The sequence below is a fragment of the Euprymna scolopes genome, chromosome 12 (genome assembly GCF_053919585.1).
Source record: "Euprymna scolopes isolate OS-2025 chromosome 12, ASM5391958v1, whole genome shotgun sequence".
Classification (NCBI taxonomy): Eukaryota; Metazoa; Mollusca; class Cephalopoda; order Sepiida; family Sepiolidae; genus Euprymna; species Euprymna scolopes.
Window position 1 is genome coordinate 25416880 of NC_136493.1, and position 21474 is coordinate 25438353.

The window sequence follows — 21474 nt, forward strand, 5'->3', positions numbered from 1 at the left end:
TCCGCAGCGGGCAAGACAGTTATAGATAACTAGTCCTGGGATCAGCAGTGAACACTGTAGACCTGCGGATTGGAGGTAGGACTGACATAGGCTTTGATGTAGTGGTTCTGGAGCTATTGCTTCATGGATGAACTGTCACTGCATGCAGCGTAACCAAACCAACAAAGTTTCCACTTTAAAAGAGCTTGGTTAAAGGGGGGGTGATCCTGCACCGCATCTAGATTTGTGTATTGGAGATAAAATGGTGCTAAAGACCTGCAGAATTTGGCGGAGGCAGCATAGGTCAAACAGTACCAATCTTTTAAGATTGGCAGCTCTCACCCAGAGAAGGATTGTCCGAATAAGTACCTGATAAATCGAGACTTTTGTTTTGATAATCCAAAACCACTGTGAGTATACAGCTTTTAATTAGGTGATTAATAAAGAGATAAAAAAATAAAAAAATAAAAAAAAATAACGTGGTTGAGTTTTGACAACATTTTGGCGAACACAAAATAAGAAATTAAAAAACAAAAGAATTTTTTAGTTGAAACATTTTAATAAAGATATACCATGGATTTGAAGATGTAAATATCAGACAACTTTTGCTTGGGTCATCAGTGATGGGTGTGGAGACTTCTGCACATAAACTGTTTTGTAAATGGCATCAGCTTCAATGAAAGAACAAAGTGGTGTTGCATATTAGGGGCTCACATCATTGCCAGAGCAAACTAAAAAAGAAAAAAAAAAGAAAAAAATGAAATAAAAACTTATACATATGATAGATGGAAATGTGTTCTGATAATTTCAAGTATCAAACTGTCATTATTGGCAATTAAAGAAATACATTGTTCACTGTGCATTCAATTGGTTACAGCATACAAGATAAATATGTATAAAAAAAAAGAAAAAAAGGACCTTATCAAGAAAAAAAAAAAAAAATCAACACAATGAAAATGAGAAAAAATATACTAAAACATTTTTATGATATACATATCGGGCATGAAATGAAAATGTCTGCTTGTGCAGTTTAGCAAAGACATTAAAAAAATGAAGATAAAAAAAATATTTCTATCATGTATGTGCCCGTTGTGGAATGAAGTTCTGATAAAAAAACAAACAAAAAAAACCCGCTTAATTTGATAAAGTAAAATTATATATATATATATATATATATATATATTTTACAGGGAAAAATAAAATTTCAGTGAGAGCAATCATGATGCAGCCATCTTGACAATTTCTAGCTAGAGGAGGGGGGGGGGGGTGCCAACAGAGATAACTCCATCTAATTTTTTAAGTTTGCCAAAATTGAATGAGATTATTTTGACAGTTTTGAATAATTTTAGATATTCTTTTTTCTTTCTTACAAAAACTCGTTTCAAAATTTATTAATAAAATTATTAGAACTTCATGTATGTTTTAGCAAACTTCAAGAATTAGAGTTATCTCCCTTGGCGCACCCGTATGTGTGTCGGAATTTTGGCGGAATTTTTGACATCCCCTAACACAAAACTGCGAATAAAATATAAAAAAACTTGTAATTTCTCTTTTTAAAGTGGTTGTTTATTTTCTTTATGGAATATACTTCCAAAGTAAACTATTTACATTGTTTAAAAAATAATAGAAGTATTATTTTTTATTTTTTTAAAAACAGTGTTTACAAAGTGCCTACGCATGTTCATGCAGCCATATTTTTTACATAATGAAATCAGTTAAATTTTTTTCAATTTTTAAATTTAAAAATCTATCAAAATTTTTCTAATAGTGCAATTTTTACAATATTTTCAGGTTCAATGTAAAATTTTATGCTCTTTCCAATAAATTAAATATAATATTCTAGACAAGCGTTTTTTTTTTAAAATTCAACACCCCCCATTTTGAAATGTTTATTCAAATGAAAATAATTTTCTCACCTCAAATTTATATATCACAAATTGAAGATAAAAGATCAATAAATAAAATAAGCTAATTTAAAACAAACAAAAAAGAAAGTTATTTGCAAATTTACCTGTAACGTCCAAAGTTTAAAACCTTTTTTTTTTTTTAAACCACGCTGAATTTTTTTTAAGTGAAACCTGTTAATCTTGTTATATTGTCCAGAAAATTTCTTAGAATTACGATAATTTTTTCATTCAATGTTTTTTTTTAATATTTAAAAAAAAAAAAAAAATTCACTCCATAAAGAAGAAATAAAATATATTAAATCAAAAACTCGTGTATTTCTTTGAAAAGAAGAAAAAAAAAAAAAAAAAAAAAAAAAAAAAATTCCTTGAGTGTGTTTTTTTTTAAAGGCAAAAAACTGATAAGTTAAATGTGATTATTTTTCACACTATGGTGACATATTTCTTCATGCACAAGACTAGACGGCTAATGTGCATGTGTTGTTTTTATGTCCTTCTATCCATCCATATTTCAAAAGAGGAAGAAACACTGCTTTGATGCTTCGCTAACACCAGTTAATGGCGGTCTATTCAAATAGTTGTTTAGAAAAAAATTCTTTTATTTAAAAAGTACATGGAATATAAAATATAAATATGGACAAATTCTCATAAATGAAGAATAGAAGCATCCATTGATTAGTATTTTATATAGGTAAGTGATTTTTTTGAATTTATATATATTTATTATTTTTAGACTAAGTTAAAATTCGTTGAATTTCGTGAAATCTTTCTTAAAGAAAACCGATTACAAAACAAAAAAATATTGTATATTTTTCGATAAAACCTTTTATTTTAAAGTTTGGTCTTTGCTCCTTTTATTGAAAAAAAAAATTAGGGTTTAAATTACATTTATATTGTTATAAGCTTCGAAAGATAGGGAGTCTATTTTAATCACTCTTTTTTTAATGGCGAATTCTGACACGTCTAGCACTCCCCTCGTCATAGCCGGAAATTTCCAAGATAATTACGCCACCATCGGTCTCACTAAAATTTGATTTTTCCTCTGTGAAACAAAAACAAAAAAATTTCATCAAATTAAGCAATTTTTTAATAAAAACTTAATTCCAAAACGGGCATATACAGAGATTTTTCTTTATCTTTGTTCTTTTAATATCTTTGCTAAACTGGATAAGCACCTAAATGTCATATTCCAATAATCATGTAAATTGATCAAATAATTTTATTAAGAAATTTCTTTACGATTTTTTGTGATTAATAATATATCCTAACCATAAGGCCGATTTTAATCTGTAGTTCAAATTGTCTCTCTTTATTAAATATGGTGGATCTCATAAAATTGTCTCCCTTTATTAAATATGGTGGATCTCATAAAATTTTGTCACTGCGCAACTTGTTTGCTAAAAAAGTCATTTTTGCATCTCATAATATTTTTTTATTAAATCAAAACATTAAAAAAGCTGCGACGATTTTTTTTTTAATGTAACAAAGTCGATAACATTAATAATACAAAATGTAGTCTTTACACGACTATTAAGAGAATCGTTTGTTTTCATATCATAATTTACAACGCTAAAACCAACGAACAAACGAAATTTGCATTAGATGAAAACATTTAAAAATAAAGCTACGGCAACCTTTTTTTTTTTTCTTAAATTAAAAAATAAATGTTATGGTAAGGTTTTTTAAAAAATAGTGACACACTGTAAAACAGCGCCAAAATTTGATTGTCTTAATTTAATAATAAAAAAAAACTGCTTGATTAATTTACGCAATTATTGAACATGATATTTTCATTCCATGAGTACGTATATCATAAAGATTTTCTATATTTGTTTTTTTAATTAGGTTGAATTCTAGACTCAAAAAGACAGTATAGTACCTATTTACTATGCCTCCCCACGGGACAGAGTTAGACACCAGGGTCGTTTTTTAACGTGGAGAAAAGGTACAAAAGTGAAAATTGTCTCAGTCGTGAAGGATTTCTCCTCCACCGAAAGAGAACAAGAAATAGAAGTGCAGCAATTGCAGCATCTGAAGAACAGATACTACACTTTGATCTTGTCCCGAAGGCCAAGAAAAGACAGTATAGTAGCAGTCAAATTAAAATTTAACAAAGGGACACAATTCTTTATTAACGATAAGCAGAGTTACGTCCCTTGCTTGCTATGCAGAGTGTTTTGACTTTAATTTATTTTTTTATTTTTTTTATTTTTTTGTTTATTTAGTAATCTCAGTGTCCAGCGAGGTATATTTCAAGGTGATAGTCTGTCACCACTGCTCTTCTGCCTTACTATTGACCCACTCAGCAAGCTCCTCAAAAAATGTGATGCTGGGTACAGTCTTAGTAGAGGAAGGAAAAAAGAAAAAAAGTAAAAGAGTAAATCACATCCTTTTTATGGACGATCTCAAACTCTGCAGAGACAGAAAAACAGCTTGTCTCCCTAATAGAAAATGTAAAGACTCACAGACGATGTTTGCATGGAGTTTGGATTTGACAAATGTGCCAAATGCACAATAAAAAAAGGAAAAAAGACGACATCCGAAAATATTCGGTTCAATGATGGCTTTATTGAAGACCTAGGAGAGGATGCCACATGTAAGTACCTACCTCGGTATAGTGGAGAATGTAACTGTGGAGCATGAAAAAATGAGACATAAGGTGGAACAAGAATACACATCACGCCTTAAAAAGATCCTCAAATCTGAATTAAGCCTCAAAAACAAAATAACCGCCATAAATCAACTTGCAATTCCGGTCATCACATATGGGTTTAGTATTATTGACTGGTCTCAATGCAATATCAATAGGCTAGATACAAAGACTAAAGTAAGGAGTGTAGTGGTTAGCAGGTCTGATTAGATCCCTTTTCCACCATAAATAAATAAATAAAAAAAAAAAATCAAATATGTAAAATAAACTTCATTTATTTACACAAATTAAGTAGAAACGAAATAATTTTAGTGTACAAAATAGTGTTTTAGCAGTCAGTTTTTATCAATGTGAAAGTTATTTTTAGAATATTCGTGCGGTCTGCAGCAAGAGGGGACATTTGCAACTAGTCTGCCGATCAAATCGCTCCCCTAAGAAGGTGACTTCTGCTTGCGAATCATCAATCGCATCCATTGTAACTGCTGCATCACCTGATTGTCTGCTGAAAGCCATAATTAAACTTTCAGTGAATGGAATAATCCTGGAGGCTCTGGTGGATACTGGTAGCTCAGAAAACCACATATATATATCATCGAACATCATCCATAAGTACAACTGGCCGACACAAACTTCTCGCAGGAAGATATCGATGACATCCACAGCCTTATCAAGCAATACATTAGGTCACTGCTATGTGACATTAGCATATAAACGGTTTACCTACACGCGTTTCAAACTTTGTCCTTTCTTCTCTTTGCTCTTTAATTTTCATGTCTTACTTGGCCACGACTTTCTCAACCTACATTCAAAGGTAGAAATACCCTGGGGGGGGGGGTTCACAAAGATTCCTTCTCTGTATGCGTCATAATGGCATCCCGTCTTGTTTCTCCACAACTATTCGAACATTTATCACCTGGTTGCAAACCTATTGCTACAAAATCCAGAAGACATTCACCAATCCATCAGCAGTTTATACAATCCGAAATTCACGATCTTCTAAAAGACGGTGTTATCGAACCCTCTTGCTTTTCCTGGAGAGCGCATCTTCTAGTAACCATTAAACATCAACACAAGAAGCGTTTCATCATTGACTATAGTCAGACCATCAACCGGTTCACATAACTTGATGCTTATCCTTTACCAAGAAAACACTCACCTAGCTGAAACCACTATCAATAATTTCCCCCACTCTTTATCTGTGTCTAAACCTAAATGTGGATTCCATGAACAAAGCTTTTCTTAGACCTGCATACCTGTGGAACTCTTTCATTTCCTTGGTTTCCATATGGTCATTTTCAAGTTCAATGTAAACAAGTCTTTAATGAGCCGTCCCCTTAAGTAATCCCACTTACCAAATTTCCACTACTACGATATTGTCCCATTGATTACTGTACACTCATTAACCCTTATCCTTGAGTGGCCTTCGGACCTTGATAAGTGGTGACACCTTTGTAAAAAAAAAAAAAAAAAGGTCGCTGGCTATTCCGTTTTTACGACTTGCAGAATGTGTATCATCAAATACCAATACAAGAAGAGAAGAAATTCACAGCTTTCGAAACATGGGGAAATCTATATCAATTCTGCTGTATTCCATCTGGCGTAACAAACGGTGTATCATGTTTCCAATGATCGATAGACAATCTAATAAAATGCAAGAAGGTTGCTGACACTTTCGCATATGTTGATACGAGCAAATATTCCAGTATAATCGGAAATCAATATATGGTACCTATTTTACCAGTTGGCTTTGGAATCCAAATCTGTACGGTCATCTAAGTATGAACTCTTTGTTGATGAAATTGAATTGCCCGTCAATATGCCCATGTTAGACTTCCAACTGGAAAGGGAGAAACAGTGCCACTGTATCAACTTGTTCTGAAACCACAAAAATGTAGCACTTAATACTATTGACTGTTATCTCTCCGGAGACTCCATCTCTACAACCAGATGCCTCATTTGAATCTGGTGTATCCGAAGAACCTTGTGAAACCTCACAGACTGATAAAAACCTATTGGAACTCATCCTTAAATAACATGTCCATCCCTATCATCTAAGAAACAGAGATGCTTGAACTTCAACCATTGTAATATCATTTCATAACCCCTCCCTGAACTCTTTCCACTCGTGATGAACGTCATATTAGCATTGCCACTTAGTGAAAATCTTAGCAGTTTTTCATCCTTCTATTTTAGCATCCATACCTGTGGTTCCAAGATAAAGCTTTATAAACTGGTTATCATTCGTCTTTGTGTTCAGAATCATTACACGTTACATTTCTCAATTCGTACATGCACACACACAAGCTAACACTCACAACTCCTTAACTTTTTCAGATTGTCGTCTGCTCATCAAAAACAAATGTATAAACTTAATCATTTTAATACTCCTAACATTTCTCACTGAACTTTCTACACTGAAAACAAATGAACATTAACTCTTAATTATTAATAACTTTCAATGAAATGTAATTATTGTATTGAGTGGTGAAGTTTTGATTACGATTTTTCAGACCTGTGGATAATTAACAGCTCTTAAATTATCTACTCAGACTTTCTCAATATCTCAGTCCAAGCTGTTTATATCTTCAACTGTTTATTTCGTAGTATTTAGTTTAGTTGTTTTAATAAAGAAAAATTGTTATTTTTGCAGAACATGATTGAGTTTTGCAAAGGTAAAGGAAAAAAAAATATCAATTCTTTGGAGCATTCAATTCAGGAAATTGATATTTTCAGACAGTCTGATCTGGTAGCACCAGGAACCAATATCGAAAAAAGTTAAATTATACATTTTAAAAACTATGTATAACAAATACTGATTCAACGAGTCATCAGTCAGTCTAGTTAACCTTTTTTTTTTATCAAAATAAATACTAGTGACATTTTTGGTTGGTTGCTTGCTTTCGTTTTATTGCATTGGGTTATTTAATACTAAATCTAGTAGTTTGGAAAAAGTTTTTATTCTTGAATTTCTATATATCTTTAAATGTTAAGAAATAGGTCGAACATAAGAAAGAAATATGTTAAATCATATTGTAGACACGTTTTACCGGAAGTGAGGGTCAGCTGATTGGATCTGCGTGTGAGTCACGTGATCGGATTAGCTGGAGTCAGTGAGTTTGGGTTTGGACGTAGAGAAGAACAGACGGCTTAACAGGTCGTCCCCTCCCCTTCACTGGTGGGTTGGGGGAGGGGATGCTGACGTGTGTGAAAATAAGACTTTGGAAGAACCACGCAAGCAAATACATTCACTTTCCATTCTTCTGCGATCGACAACTGGAAGGTGAGTAAAAACTATATAAAACCATTCATCGTCTTAAAGTGAATGAATATTCGTCCAAACAGGTTTCCAGTCTCCCCTCCAAGAACAAGATGAATTCCAGATGGACAAGATCAACGACGCATGAAGTTAAGGTATGTTCAAAATACATGTACCACACACACACACACACACACACACACACACACACACACACACACACACACACACACACACACACACACAGCAGCATATGAACAATTAGAGATGAATATATCACAAATAGACAGCAACATTTAGACGACCATACAACAGTCCCTTTTTATGATAACAATACAACAAATATTTATTTATGAAGTTTGGTTTGATTGCTTTGTAGAAGAAAATTATTATTATTATTTTTTTTTTTTTACTTTGTAGAACATTTGCAAATGGAAAGAGAAACACAAACATTAATATTTGGTGAATTTTTGGTCAAGAAGCCAGTTTCTTCAAACAGCCTGATCTGGTACCATCAGATACATTAACAAGCATTACCACTCCGGACTAAAATGAACCTGGGAGGAATTGTAACCAAAGGGCAACTCTACATTTCCCAAAACCTCCAAATGGGGTTTGACCAATGGATGTCTTTTGAGGTCATACCCAGGACCAGCTGACTGAAAATGTAATGAAAATAATGTTTACCTTAATGGCGTCAACTCTGGCATACCTTCATCTGCACCTTTTTTGAAACCTAAAAGAAAAAAAAAAAAAATGGTTGGAAGATTTAAAAAAAAAAAAAAGAAAGAAAGCAACACTGATTTTTATTTTAAATTCAAACAAATTCAAAATACATGGGGCCCACTTAAAAGTAGCCCAACCTCTCTAATCTTTTTCTTAGCAACCAACTGACACCACAAGACAAAATGCAATTTTTTTTCTCAACAAGATGGCACTACATACCACATGTTTCACATATCACTGACACGAGTTCATGACCTGTTTACGGAAGATTGAACAATAAGCAAAGGGTTATGGCTACCACGTTCTTCGGATTTGTCATCATGTGATTTTTATCTTTGGGGATTTTAAAACAAAAAGTTTATGCAAACAATCCTCACAATCTAGACCAACTAAAGGAGAAGATTACCAACGCTATCAGGAGAATCACTAGAGAAGATCTACAGGCAGTATCTGCAAACGTTAAACGTGCCCAGAAATGCATAGATGTCAACGGGGAGCACTTCCAGCATCTTTTATAACATTACAGGTAATTTAAATAATAAAAGAAAATTCATCCTCTCTACTACATTTTATGGGCTACTTTTAAGTGGGCCTGCCAGGTCTTGCAGAGTCAAAAGAGAATACCCTCCTCTGATCTCCAAGCTTCTCAAATCAAGGGAGTTGGTTACCTTATTTTTCTGACAATTTTGGAAGATTTATTTTATTTATCAATGGATCCTTTCAAGTTGGTTGACTTGTAAGAGTGACATGAGAATGGTACGAAGGAAACAACTAGACGATAGTTTCATGTGGTTATGCAAAAATAGGACCTGTAGGAAGTCTAATTTTTTTTTTTTTTTTTTTTTTTTTTTTTTTTTTCCACCTTTACACTCACGGGATTTCGATCACCAGTTTTAGGAATTTACTTTAGTGTTTTGTAAGGAGATACTTATTTTTAGAATAAGTCGTATTCAGAGAAATATTTCCAGTGAAAAAGATTTGCAGGTTTTATATTCAAATATAAGAAAACGAGAGACATTGTCATATGGTAAACAAAACAAAATGAGTTAATAAGGCAGATTTTCACAAAAGAGTTAATTTATGTATGTTTAAAATGAAAGGTTTACAGCACTAGGAAAACATAGAATGTTTGAATATTTTTAGAGTTCTTGTAAAAACAGGGTGTTCATTAGCTGAAACATTAGAAGTCTAGATAGATTAATCAAGAGCTGTAAGTTTCAGGGGTCAGGAAAATCATTATCAAAACTTCTCTGCTCAATTAAATAAATTATAATTCATTGAAAGTTGTTTATAAGAGTCAATGTTCTTTGTTTATCATATTAGAAAATAGTTCAGTGATAAAGTTTAGAAATATTTCAATGAATAAAGTTTAACAGATTGGCAGACGATAATGTCGATGAGTTGTGTGTCTGTGTGTTCGTTAATGTTTGTTTGTGTATATGAGTTCTGGCTTATATCTGCTGCTGACTGGGAATAATTTGCATGTGACAATTAGTTGTGATTTAAGAGCGTTGCTTCCTTCCAGTGGCTGTCTGTCTTCCAGGGGCAGTCTTTGAGTTGAGTCCGTTTGAGGTGTCTTGTTCACCTGAAAATACCTTGGTATACTTCTGTTACCTACACACCAAGCTATTGGGTGGGGGCTTACTTGTGGAATTTTTTGAGAAGTTCTGACGACGGTTACTGCTAGAGAACCTCTATTTGTTACCTTCACTAGAGTTTGGACGCATGGGTTTATGATTTATAGTCTTGTGTTACTTGACTCCAGACCCAACCGATTTATCCACTACTTCGGTGTCGGAGAATTTTCAACATTTTGTGAAATAATTCTGGTATTAGGATGTGTTACCCCTTTTGCTTTTAATCAACTCGGAGAACAGAATTTTCTTTCGTTGATTTGCTTTAAAGACTATGACAACCATGCCGACAGAAAAAGCAGCATATTAACATCGTCATCATTGGACAAACTGAAGACCGACAAGCCAAAGGGAAGCGAGAAGAAATAAAAAGCTTCGCTTGTTACGAACTAGGAGCAGTGAATTTCAACATTTTCACTGCTCCTAGTTCGTAACAAGCGAAGCTTTTTATTTCTTTATAAATTCCATCTTGATAATCAAGAGAGTTGGACAGATAGAACTTATTCTACACTTTATTTTCGAAGAAAACAAACGAATGGCTTTGCGTACAACCAACCTGACCATGTGAAGAGAAAGATGTCTAACTATCCTTGGTGGAGAAAGCAATTTCTTTTTATAAATCGTCAACATGAATGAATGTCATCTTTTATTTTCCAAGTTGAATTATAAATGGCTAAAAGGATAAAAATCAAAACAAATTGACATCGTAAAGAAGGCGAGGAATTCTTAGCGGGATGTGAACCACCAAATGCTACGATCTTATATGAAAAAAATTTTTTTAATTTTCTTCTATGTTAGACTTCGTGGTCCTACCCTTTTAGCATTCAACAAAATTCCTCCATAATTTTGTTTTGTAAAATTTTATAACGTTGGATTTTCTAGTAACTCATGGAGTTTTACCTGTATGTCCTAACCACTTTGCAAACCATATACTGTTGGATGTAGGGGGCTTTGTCGTTAGGGCATTTTCTTCGACTGAAAATACCTTGGTGTACTTCTGTTACCTACACACCAAGCTATTTAGGGAGTTGATAGGGTGCTCTATCTGTGACTTACATCTGAGCTCGCTTAGTGAACCAACAAAAAATGTTTTGCAATTTTTTTCTGGTTTTGGATTAATTCGGATATTTTTTTTAATCATAAAACGCAGAATGGAATGAATGGATAAGTTTAAATACTTTTTTCTAACAGGAAATTATCTATCTATATATCTATAAAAGTGAACATGACTGTGTCTGTGTGTATACATTTCTCTATGCAATAACTGTCAATTTTAAGTCTACAGACTCAAAATTTGATATAAAGGGTAATGAGATTTGGGAAAATCTTTGATCAGTTTTCGGCCAGAAATTTGGCTGTTAAAGAGGTCAAAGTTCAACAATTTGACCTTTGAGAACTCTACCAAACTCCTCAGACAATTTTGGGTCTAAACACTTGAAATTTTAGATATAGGTTCCTTGGACATGGATCTAACTTAATAATTTGATTTGAGCCCAAAACAATAAATGTTAAGGGGTCATAATAGGGGTCAAAGTTTAAAAAAATTGACCACTTTTTTTTTTTGCTCAACATACACCTCCAAACACTCGGGTAACGCCGGGCTGAAATGTTAGTATATCTATAAAAGTGAATTTGTGTGTGTCTACATTTTCCAACCAAACTACTCTGTCAATTTTCAGTCTACAGACTCGAAATTTGGTTTGGGAAAATTTTTTTAATCAGTTTTCGGCCAGAAATTTGGCTGTCAAAGGGTCAAAGTTCAACGATTTGACCTTCGAAAACTCTACCAAACTCCTCCGCCAATTTTGGGTCTAAACACTTAAAATTTTAGATGTAGGTTATTTGGGCATGGCTCAAATTTTTTAATTTGATTTGAGCCCAAAACAATAAATGTTAAGGAGTAAAAATTGAGGTCAAAGTTAAAAAAAAAATTGGATCTCTGGGGTGTCTATCAAATTACTCAGCCAATTTTTGACTACGCCAATTTTTGACTCCGCCAATTTTTGGTCTAAATATTTGAAATTTTACATAAAGTGTATTCAGACATAAGGCAAACTTTTTAATCGGTTTTTGGCCGATAATTTAGCTGCCAAGGGGTCAAAGTTCAAAAGATTCGACTTTTACAGTCTCTAGCAAACTATGCAGCCAATTTTTGGTCTAAACATTTGAAATTTTACATGAAAGGTATTAAGACATGCAGCAAGCTTTTTAATTAGTTTTTTTGCGAAAATTTAGCTGCCAAGGTCAAAGTTGAAAGAGTTAACCTTTGTAGACTCTACCAAACTCCTCTGCCAATTTTGGGTCTAAACACTTGAAATTTTAGATGTAGGTTACCTGTACAGGAGTCAAACTTTTTAATATATATATATATATATATATATATATATATATATATATGCTCATAAAGTTATGAACAATATATAAAGCCCAAACAAAGCCGGGCTGAATTACTAGTAATATATAAAAGTGTTACAATGGAGACTAGAATTAAATTTACTTTTTATTCTAGTTAACTTTTTTACTGTTCTTGTGATTGTGGTTTATTTATTGTTAAAATTAACACTTGAAATGAATTGCTATCTATTTACTGAATTTTTTTTTAGTTAAAATAATTTCAGATTAATTTGACTTTCTTCCAAGCGTTGCCCTTTTCTCCTATCGGAAATATCTACTAAAATCTCTATTGTCAAATGCTTGAAGTGCATTTAAAAAAAAAAAAAAAGAAAAAAAAAAAAAAAAAAAAGAAGAAAGAAGAGGCTATTACACTATCCACTTCGTTGTTATTAAAACTTGGTGAAACTTTTTTCTTCATATAAAACATTCGTTAAGTAAAAAACTATTTATCAGCTCTGATATTTATTCTATTACTCCCGAAATAAGAAAATGCTGAACATTTTTTTATATTGAACAATTTTAAAGACATAACAAAATTGTTAGCTTTTGTTTTCTATTTCTGCAAACGGACTGTACATTTCAATTAAACAAAAATTACAAAAAGAAAATAAGATATCTATTATCAGTTTTATTTATTGCGGACTATCATCCTCATCTTTTCTTAGTTGCTTCATGACGTTTCGGTCAACTATTCCTCCGGCCTTCGTCAGGTGATAACGTCGTGAAACACCTAAGAAAAAGATGAGGATAATAGTCCGCAATAAATAAATTAATAAAATAATACTCATCTCAATAATGAATTCCAATCAAATAATATATCAACTTTAGCACAAATTATATTTTGTCATTTTGAAGCTGTATTAACCTTTCCAGCTTACTTCCCGCATAAATTTATGGCCCCTGAGTAAGACCTCAAACTACATCCGGCAGTGGAGTTTATCTACAGGACAGAATGAGGATAGCCCAAACCACTGTTGCCTCCAGGTGGCCTATGACAAAAGGCCTAGCACCTGTTCATCCCCTGCCAGGGTTACGGTAAAAATCTTAATCAATGGTTTCCCTTATTTTTCTCTTAGATTTTTTTGTTGTCGTTTCTTGGGAGTGAGCGAGAAAAATAAGATAACCAACTCCCTTGACTTCAGAAACTTGAAGATCAGAGGAAGGTCGGATTCTCTTTTGACTTTGCAAGACCTGGTGACGTTTTGGCTCTAGTTTATACCTGTTGTTGGCTGGAAGTGATTTTAACTTTTTTGTTATATCTTACTTCAGTCAAAGTTCTTAGAAATCAAGGGGCCCACTACCTGGGGCTAACATTTGAACTCTATATGAGATACATAGATATTTAAATGTTCCATTAGATTTCTTTCTCTCTCATACTCTGAGTTAGTAAAGAAATTGAGAACATAATTTTCCTCTCCCCAATTAACCATTTTCATATGTTGAAGAATATCTTCATTTTGGTCTCATTGGATTCCATGACAAGAATTTATCTAGTCTGGTGAAGTATCCAGCTTCATGCTATTACTTGAGGTAACATCACTTGGAGAAGGTGCACCATTTCTATATATATAAAAGCGAAAATGTGTGTGTGTTTGTATGTCTCGCAAAAACTTTCGACACAGGCCACGGATTTTCACGAGTTCGATATCATTTTAAAGCTCCACATCTTGGACGACAAATATTGAAAAATTGGGCAAAAACATTCATTCCTTCATTCTTAACGGCTCTCTTTTTTACAGGGGTGAAAAAAAAATGATATCTTCATGACATGATGGCTTTACGCATGCATCAATATGTGCAAAAGATGTTGTACATTGAATTCGTTTTAAATGTTATAAAAACCAACCCACTTTCATCCACGCATCTATAGCGCGATGGGTTAAGTGACAGCGAGTTATCTAAAGATTTCAGGTTCAATCCCAGTTATCAGACGTACCTTTTTCTTGATTTTTAAACATTTAATATTGAAACAAGGTTATTTATACCATTTTTTTCACTTTTCGCTGTGTTTTTTTTTTTTTTTTTTTCCTTTTTTTGGGTTTTTGTTTATCCGATTGTTTTACAGAAGTTTTACGTCCATTCGTTGTTCTATTTGTTTTGTTTTTTCCGATTTTTAAAAAGTTTAAACAGGGTTATTAATTCGCTTATTCTATTTTTTTTGTTTGGGTTTTTCCGATTTTTTAAAAAGTTCTCCCCCCCCCTTCTACACACACACCTAAACACCAGGGCAACGCCGGGTACCCCCTGGTAGTTCCTCATAAAAGCTAATGTGAGTTAGCCATAATGAGGAGATCTTATTTGGGTAGCGAATATTACGTGATTTTGAAAATTGCTAGGGAAAAGTATCCTCATGCCAAGTTATTCTGGCAAACCTCTGTACAGAGAGACTTATAGACTTGAGGATAGTGTCTAGTAGGCATTCAAATGTGTCAGTTAGTTGTTATTTAAGAGCATTGCTTCCTTCCAGCAGCAGTCGATCTTCCAGCTGCGATCTTTGAGTTGAGTCCGTTTGTGGAGTCTTGTTGTGGCTACCGAGAAAGAAGGCCGATGCATATGACAGCGTAACGTCACTTCCTAATTAAGTTGTAGGTATAGACAGCTTCCGGTATTCAACCACATGGTCATGCTAACAGGCATAAAAATATATGGCTACCAATATGTGTTACCAATTGTCCATGTATGTTCTAAAGAAAAAGAACAATTCTCCATTCGGAAAATAATTATTATAATTGCACATTTGGGATAATTTTAATCAAAATATCGTAAGTGAATTCGTGTTTGAACTTTTATTTTTATTGGAGGAAGTCGAATATTTCATTTTATTTATTTATTTTTACTGCAAAACAAACATAAATGGGTTTGTATTACTGTGTACACAGATTCGAAAAAGTTGTCAAAAAACAAATATATAACAAATAAATGTTATCAAAGGCAAGATAAGTTACTTTTCTACGTAACTGGATATATTTTTCGTGTTTTTATTCAATGTAACATGTTTATTCAGCTCGAAAAACATACATCGTTTACCGATGTATTGGAAAATTCAAAATGGCGCCTGACTCTCTTTAACACGGTAAGTTCGGGAAAAGTTCTGTTATAAATAATAAACTAGATAAAATACTATTAAAAAACCACCGAATATATGTCAACCTATGTCACGGTAATATATATTGAGCGAGTTTCTAACAGTATTTTGTCTAGTTTTATATTTATAGCACCTTTTCCCAAACTTACCGTGTTAAAGAGACAGTCGGGCGCTCGGGCGCATGTTGAATTTTCCAATACATCGGTAAGCACAGTATGTTTTTTTAGCTGAATAAACATGTTACATTAAATAAAAACACTGAAAATATATCCAGTTAGGTAGAAAACTTATCTTGCCTTTGATAACATTTATTTGTTATATATTTGTTTTTTGACAACTTTTTCGAATATATGTGTACAGTAATACAAACCCTAATGTTTATATTTTATATTGAATAAAGTTCAGTTTAAGAAATCGAACTGTGTTCCTTTTTCTTTTTAAAAATGTTTTATTGCTCTTTTTCAAATGGCCCTCATATAGTACTGACAGTCTGACAAATCTTACCTACATTGCCTGCAGACATTTTTCAGTTAACAGGCCGTCTTCTTACTCTCGCTGGCCGTGGTCTTGTCCACCTGAAAATACCTTCTTATTTGTTACCTTTACAACGGTTACTTCTAGAGAATCTCAATTTGTTATCTGCACTAGAGTTCGGACACACAAGTTTATGATTTATGGTCTTGTGTTGCTGTTGCTGTACTCCTGACAAAGCTGGCGAGGGGGGTGGGGATATTTTACACAAGACTCAACTGATTTAACCACTACTTTGGTGTTGAAGAATTTTCTACAAGGTTTATTCATATTGCGCTTCTCTTATATTGGAACTTTAAAATTGAAAATAATCTAAAATATGCTTCTTTTTTTTTTTTTTTATATATACAACAAATAAATGTTACCAAAGGCAAGATAATTTGCTCTTATAATCTGGATAAATTTTTATCGTGTTTTAACTTATTTGAAAGCACTTATTTACTTCGAAACAATACTATGAAATCTGTTGAATAATAAAAAAAAAGGGGGGCGATTTATTTCCTTAAAGCTATTTGAATCTTCGATAATCGCTCAAAAATTAAACAGAAAGCCACCCAATAAACGTCACCGTGACATTTGAGTGGGTTTCTACTAGTATTTGGTTTAATTTTTGATTTTTGAGCGATTATCGAGACTTCCCAGATAGCCACCTCGTGTCAGCCATTGTTTCTTGTTCTAACGTAAGACTCGGCACTATTTGTGTTTTTCGAAGTAAATAAACACTTTTAAATAAGTTAACGCACAAAAACTTATCTTGCCTTTGATAACATTTATTTGTTTTATATTCGTTTTTTTGTTACTTATGCATTTTTGTTACCGAGCTAAAATAACGTTATTTAGAAAGCCATTCTTAAAAGCTTTAAAGCTGTTTCTTGTAATTATTCTGTATTTTCACTTAATTTAATAAAAAGATTAAGTAAAACTTGAATTAAACTTAAAAAAAAAAATATTTTAAAAAAATAGCATGGTTACAAAAGTGCATAAACACCGTTTTGCTGTCAAAGTGCCTGTACTTTGTTCAATTTTTGATTTATAAGCGATTATCGAAAGTTTAAATAGCTTAAAGAAAATATCCAAACATCGCAGATTGTTTAACATGTTTTCTAGTTTCGTTTAAAGGGAAACATGCCAACATGCGTAGATGTTGCAAAAGAAAAAAAAACGACATTCTGTTCCGTTCTTAGAAACGCCTCAGTTATTGATCTTTAAAAATGAGGACCATTTTTGCCTGGCATAAATGATTCCTTGGCATTGAGGTCTCTGGACCCCAATTAATTCGAAGGTTACGCTTCTCAGCGGTCATACAAAAAAAGAGAATCGGAAATTGAGCACGAAAATAAATTAAAGTAAAGTTCGTACTTACCGAGATAGACGACAGTAGGGATAAAACCCCAGTGAAAAATAGTTTTGCTGAGCCACAAAACACTATTGATTCGACCTTTCATTTCGTTACTAAATTTGACCATTTTTTTTTTTAACACAATTTTCAACGAATTTACAAAAGGTGGAAGGGGAAAATGCGAAGGACTATAGAAAATAGGAATGTGAAGCAAGGGAGATAATTCATGCAGAGATTGCAGAGTGATAGTTTCGTATTTTTAAGCTAATGGTAGTTTCGTATTTTATGAATTTACATTACTAATACTTACTTGATATAAATAGCACCGGCGAATCTGACAAGCCTCAAAATCTCACCCCTTCATTGTTGAGATCTCTAAATGCAAGAAAGTCTTCTACTCTAATATTTTCTTCCCTCGGATTGCTTAACTTTGAAATTTCCCCCCTGTTTTATGTAATGTGAACAAGACAACTCCCCACAATTCCCCGTTAGGTACGATCTGAAGTAGTAGCCACTCAAGTTCCGAGTACCAATATGCCTTGTTCGAGGTGAAAAAAGAATAATATTAAAGCCAATGCAGTTGTTGGTTTCCTTTGTCCTGTTTTATGAACTAAAACATGCAGTTTGTCCTGAAATCAGTGGTGGCATATCATGTGCTGTTTTATCCTTTTTGTTTGTGCTGTCAGTTTATCAAATTTTCCCGGATGTAATCAGAGTTGGGATCTTCACAGTTATGTTTGCTTTCATTATGCAGCCATTTAATAGTTGAAGAAATTTCATCTATGTCCCACGGAAAGTAATTCTTCTTAGCTTGATAACTGTGTTGCTGCTGGTCGGAAAGCGGTATGGAGATGCGTCAATCGACCGTACAACTATAAAGTAGACACAAAGGCAAAAGAGTAATGGCAACAGCAAAAGAAAAATGACAAACGCTGAAATTTGTTTAAAGACGACGGATTGGAATAAATGCAAATGGAAAATTCAAAATGCCTGGAAATTGTGGTCGGTCCTAGTAAATCAGGGTTAGCCTCCATGTATGGGACAGTTTGACGTTAGTAAGCAACTGGAGGATGTAACCAGACGACAGTGGGTACTGGATCAGGACTGCTGCACATCAGTAAGCACTGGAGGGGGGAAACCACATAAAAGTGGGTATTGGAACAGAGCTGCTGGACATCAGTAAGCATTGGAGGAGGTAGCCTGACGTCGACTGGCATTAGAACAGGTAGCCAGATATTGACAGGCTCTGAAGTGGGTAGCCTGACGTCCACAGGCACTGAAACAGGTAGCCTGATGGGTACAGTCACTAGAACGAGTAGCCTGACGGGTACAGGCACTGGAATGCTGCAGGAGGCACTAAGGGCTGCAGGAGGCGCTGAGGGTTGCTGGAAGGCTAAGGGCTACAGTAGGCACTGGAAAGCTGCAGACGGCGCTGAAAACCGCAGGAGTGAACCGGAGTTCATTGGTTGTAGAAGTGTAGTCTCAGGAAGCAGGCAGGCAGTAGTAGTTGCGTAATAGTAGTTTGTTAATCACATAGAAGTAGTGTGGAAAAGGTAGTCCTGAAAAGGGCTGTTTGAGCTAATGTTACTGTTGCTGAGACCCTTCGATGGTTGCTGAGATCAAGTGACTTGACTGAGTGTGTCAACAGTCGTGATTCAAGGCCGTGTTATGAAGATTTTGGCTGCAGACTTGCTATATTCATGAAAGAGTGGTGTTACATCAGGCGTTGTTCTATGAAATAAAAAAAATGAATAAAATTAATTCCCAACCGAATTTGTTATCATAAAAAGAGTCTCAGATGTGATCATGTTTACGTTTGATTCGATTTGGAATTAAAAGTCTACTGTTATTAATTATTTGAAAAAAGTCAAATTTTGTTTTTTCATTTGCAGATAAAATGGAAAAAAAATCAACATAACATCGCCTATGTACATAAAGGCCAGTTTGACCCTGTCGATGGAGATGGTGTCTGTTCGGTTTCCCTGGTCGATAGTGAGATGTTTATCTGACCGTTTTAAAACTTCAAAGGGACTCTCGTATGATGGTGTTGGTGGTCTCTTTACCGGATCATTACAGATGAAGATAAATTCATAATACTGTAGTTGTTTTGGGACATGGATGTCTGATGATGATTGCTTGGGTGATGTATATTTCAATTGGGACATTTTATGGTGTAATTCTTGGGTAAAAGGACTCGCATTAATGAGGTTTGGCATAGTGTCATCAAAATATTGGCCGGGTAAAGAGAGTGTTGTGCCGTAAACTATCTCAACTGATGTTCATCCTAGGTCTTCTTTGAGTGAATTGCAGATTGACAAAAGCATTAGAGATAACTCATCTACCCAATTGTTAGTGGGGTGTTTTATGGTTAGGTAAGCTTTTATTGTTCGGTGAAACCTTTCCACAATGCCATTGGTGCAGGGATGATAAGTGATGGTCTTGATGTGTTTGACACCAAGTAGCTGAGTGAATTCTTGATAAAGTGAGATTTGGAATTGTGCATTGTGGTGATGATGCTGGGAATACCAAATATTGCAATCCACATCTGAAGAAGTCCTTGCTACTGTGTTAGCTGAGGTATCTCTCATGGGTACTACTGGCCACCTGGAGAAACAGTCAACTACTATGAGGAAGTACTGATAATCCTGGCACATTGGGAGGGGTCCAACTATGTCAATGTGGATGTGGCTGAAATGTGTGTCTGGGTTGCTGAATGTTGCTGGCATGGGTTTTGTGTGATGGTGTACCTTGCATTTCTGGCACTCAAGGCATGTTGATACCTCAAGGGATGTTGATGTCTGTGTTCATATTGGGCCAAACAAAAATGATCAGAGATAAGTTTGACCATAGATTGTTTGCTGGGATGTAACCATCCATGTAGGTAGTTGAAAATTTGCCCCTGAGTGTTGGAGGTATGTCGAGTTATGGGATGATCCAGTTTTGTGTCATAGTACAAAGTTTTGTTGCTGAAAGGAACTGGAAATTCTTTCAGTTGCAGGTATATGTTGGCTATGACTTCAGGGAGGGTAAACCTGAATAGGGCATCAGCGACAGTATTGTCTTTTCCTTTGACATACTGCATGTCAAACATAAATTGCGAGATGTAGTCCATGGTGTCTGATCTCATGAACTGTATACTTGTTAGGGGTTTGTCAAGACTGTAAAGTTCCAGCCTTCCAGCAGATGCCGAAAGTGTTTGATAGCGAGGTAGATTGCCAGAAGTTCTTTAGAGAAAGTACCGTATCTAGATTGAGTTGGTGAGAGTTTGCGGAGAAGAAAGCAATGAGCTTGTGTTGATTGCCAGACTCCTGTTCCACCACATTTTCCATATCTGTGTCTGAGACATCTGTTATTAAGTATAGATGCGTCCGGGTGTTAGCTTTGTTTTTTCTTAGTAGGAGATTCGTCAGAGGGTTGAGGAGATTTGAGCATTCGGGAATGAATCATTAGTGAAAATTTACCATTCCCAGAAATAATGATAAAACAAAGACGAGCTCACAACGTCTCTTCTGTGGGAAAGAGATTGCAGAGAAGAGAAAAGGGCATCCCTCACTAAGCTACGAAGTCTATTTTGAACTGTCAAGACAGGATAAGATGCTTCTAGCAGCTCCTGCCCAGATGTGGCAACAGTACTTCCTCCTTGGACGTACTTGACTTTCATATAGATAGAGAATTAGATCAACAGTGAGATATCTACTGGATACTGGAGTAGTAGAAGAATCCTACCATTTTTCCAGTGACCTTGGCAACAGATTTTATGTACGTGTTCCATTTCAGATCGGGAGTAAAGGTAAAGCTCAGAAGCTTGTCAAAACATAAAGCCTCCCCAAGACGAGTGTCATCCATTTCAATTGATGCCAAATGGAGATCAGAGTGTTGATGATGTAAAGATAGAAGCTTGGTTTTTGATGCATTAAAAGTGACCAGCTACCTCTTCCCCCATTGTACCACACGCTCAAAATCAGAGAAGAGAGAA

At 34.4% G+C, this 21474-nt stretch overlaps 1 long non-coding RNA gene across 1 annotated transcript; it reads right to left on the bottom strand.

Moving 5' to 3' along the window:
• Window positions 1-518: 518 nt before the first annotated feature.
• Window positions 519-17753, bottom strand: LOC145291205 (uncharacterized). Its single transcript, XR_013869352.1, has 3 exons — window positions 17523-17753; window positions 8477-8525; window positions 519-710 (listed from the first exon to the last, which is right to left on the bottom strand). It is a non-coding gene; the product is annotated as an uncharacterized LOC145291205 (long non-coding RNA).
• Window positions 17754-21474: the final 3721 nt, after the last annotated feature.